The 3,243-nt window shown below is 51.2% G+C and overlaps 1 pseudogene; it reads left to right on the top strand.

The window, feature by feature from the left end:
* Nucleotides 1-2,058: 2,058 nt before the first annotated feature.
* The window catches only part of LOC101993412, a 3,679-nt pseudogene continuing 2,494 nt past the window's right edge, over nucleotides 2,059-3,243 (top strand).

The raw sequence follows: 3,243 nt of genomic DNA, 5'->3' as shown, positions 1-3,243 counted from the left end.
CTCAGAAGGCCTCTGCCTTCTGAATGCTGTGATTAAAGGCATGTGACAGTGTGCCTGGAAGTGAGGGGACCACATATTTAAACTATGAAACTATGGGGGAATCATCTTCATTCAGACTACTACATCCCATCCTGGGCCCCCATAGGCTTGTGGCCCTCTCATAAACAAAATGCATTTAGTCCAGTTCAAAAGTCCCTATCTATAGTCTTTCACAATTTCAACACAGTGTGAAAGTCCAAACGAAGTCTCTTCTGAGACTGAAGGCAATCTCTTAACTGTCACCCTCTGTAAATTCAAACAGCAAGTCACACCCTTCCAATATACAATGGCCCAGAATATACAGTACCATTCCAAAGGGGAGTAAAGAGGCACAGTGAGGAAATACTGGTCCAAAGCAAGACCAAAACCCAGAAGGGCAAACTCAAAATCCTGTAGTTGCAGCAGAGCTGTGGTGGCGCACGCTTTTAATCCCAGCACTTGGGAGGCAGAGGCAGGCCGATCTCTGTGAGTTCAAGGCCAGCCTGGACTATAAGAGCTAGTTCCAGAACAGGCTTCAAAGCTACAGAGAAACCCTGTCTCAAAAAACCAAATAATAAATAAATAAACAAACAAACCCCGTAGTTCTGTGTCTGATGTCAAACAGTTTAGGTAGACCCATTCTTCCAGCTTGCTGCCTACAATAGTAATCCTAAATCCAGTCAAGCTGACCATGATGATGGGCGGCACAACTCATCTTTTGTCAAAATGACACCGAATCACAGCACATAAAGTAGCAACAGTTCACCCTTGGCCCCCAAGTCTCCTTCATCTCATTTTTTTTTTAACATTTATTTATTTATTATGTATACAACATTCTGCGTCAATGTATGCCCCCACGCCAGAGGAGGGCGCCAGATCTCAGTACAGATGGTTGTGAGCCACCATGTGGTTGCTGGGAATTGAACTCAGGACCTCTGGAAGAGCAGTCAGTGCTCTTTATCTCTAAGCCATCTCTCCAGCCCCCTCTCCTTCATCTCATACTGCAAGACTTTAGTAGATCTCTAAAAAATCCTTAAGCCTTTGAAGCCCCAACTCTCCTGGAAAGTCCCAAGGCAGTTCTAGGCCTGAAGGCCGTCTCTGTGAGCCTGGAGGGGGTCTCTAACAGTGAGCTTGCTGTGGTTTGAAGGTGAAAAGTCCCCCATAGGCATATGAGTCGGGTGAAAAGTCTCCCGTACGCATGAGTCCCGGCTGGAGTTGTTGTCTGGGAAGGTTGAGGCAGAACCTGGCGGGAGGAAGCATGCAGGGAGAGCAGGCTCTGAGATCCGGTAGCCTAGTTCCACATCCAGCACTCTCTGCTACAAGACTGCCAGCGCGCAGAGATGGTGGGAGGAAAACCAGGCTCAGAGTAAATCAAACCCAAGCAGGAGAAAGGCCAAGGCCTGTAGCATTTGGGCTCCAAGGACTTGCTTGGGTAGCCTTGCCTCTCCAGCTCTGCGAGCTCGATCACACACCTTCTTTCACGGGCTGGCTCTGCTCCACACCTAAAGCGTTCCTCGGCAGACTTCCCATAGCCCTGCCATCCCCAATATTCTGGACTGTTCGTGGTATCTTAAGCTTCACCTTCCCAGCTTTGCTCAGTGGTTTCTCAAGCCTTCCTTGCAGGGAAGCAGATTCTGCCACGCATTTCCTGGACTCAGTAGCTTTCTGTAACCTTGGCCAATCTTCTGCAGCGCGTAGATAATGCTTACGTGTTCTAGTGTCAGCTTTACACGTAGCCTGTCCCTAGCCTGTGGGTGGACCATGATGACCTCAGTAGCTGTGACCTGTATTCACCTTCCAGGCTGACTTTGAAGGAGCACTTCCCTGTGTGGTCATCTGGGGACTGGGAACCCATATGTCTTAGTTACTGTTCTATCACTGAAGAGACACCATGCTTACAAAAGAAAGTATTTGCCCGCCTTGGTGCCCGGCGGCCGGGAAGGCGCCTCCCGCAGTCGCTCGGAACTGCGGACCTGAGAGCTTCCTGCAGAGGGCCGTCTGAGGGAGTGAAGTGGGCCGTGTAGGAGCCAGGCCGGCAGGATGGGCTGCACCGTGAGCGCCGAGGACAAGGCGGCAGCAGAGCGCTCTAAGATGATCGACAAGAACCTGTGGGAGGACGGCTGAAGGCAGCGCGGGAGGTGAAGTTGCTTCTGTTAGGTGCTGGGGAGTCAGGGAAGAGCACCATCGTCAAGCAGATGAAGATGGCTATTCAGAGGAAGAATGTCGGCAGTATCGTGCGGTTGTCTACAGCAACACCATCCAGTCCATCATGGCCATTCTCAAGGCCATGGACAACCTGTAGATTGACTTTGCCGACCCCCAGCGTGCGGACGATGCCAGGCAGCTGTTTGCACTGTCCTGTGCTGTTGAGGAGCAAGGTATGCTTCCTGAAGATCTGTCCGGCGTCATCCGGAGGCTCTGGGCTGACCACGGTGTGCAAGCCTGCTTTGGTCGCTCACGGGAACACCAGCTCAATGATTCAGCCGCTTATTACCTGAACGACCTGGAGCGCATTGCACGAGTGACTACATCCCTACGCAGCAGGATGTACTGCGGACTCGTGTGAAAACCACGGGCATTGTGGAAACACACTTCACCTTCAAGGACTTACACTTCAAGATGTTCGATATGGGTGGTCAGCGATCTGAGCGGAAGAAGTGGATCCACTGCTTTGAGGGTGTCACGGCCATCATCTTCTGTGTTGCCTTGAGCACCTATGACTTGGTGCTGGCTGAGGATGAGGAGATGAATGGCATGCATGGGAGTATGAAGCCGTTTGACAGCATCTGCAACAAGTGGTTCACAGACACCTCCATCATCCTCTTCCTCAACAAGAAGGACCTGTTTGAAGAGAAGATCACACAAAGCTCTCTGACCATCTGTTTCCCCAGTACACAGGGGCCAACAAGTATGACAAGGCTGCCAGCTACATCCAGAGCAAGTTTGAGGACCTGAATAAGCGCAAAGACACCAAGGAGATATACATGCACTTCACGTGCGCCACCAACACCAAGAACGTGCAGTTTGTGTTTGATGCTGTCACCGACGTCATCATCAAGAATAACCTGAAGAGCCGGGCGGTGGTGGCGCACGCCTTTAATCCCAGCACTCGGGAGGCAGAGGCAGGCGGATCTCTGTGAGTTCGAGACCTCGAGACCAGCCTGGTCTACAAGAGCTAGTTCCAGGACAGGCTCCAAAACCACAGAGAAACCCTGTCTCGAAAAA

Source organism: Microtus ochrogaster, unplaced genomic scaffold (genome assembly GCF_000317375.1).
Source record: "Microtus ochrogaster isolate Prairie Vole_2 unplaced genomic scaffold, MicOch1.0 UNK90, whole genome shotgun sequence".
Lineage (NCBI taxonomy): Eukaryota > Metazoa > Chordata > Mammalia > Rodentia > Cricetidae > Microtus > Microtus ochrogaster.
The sequence above is the reverse complement of the archived record's forward strand: the minus strand, read 5'-3'. Positions and strand labels throughout refer to the sequence as shown.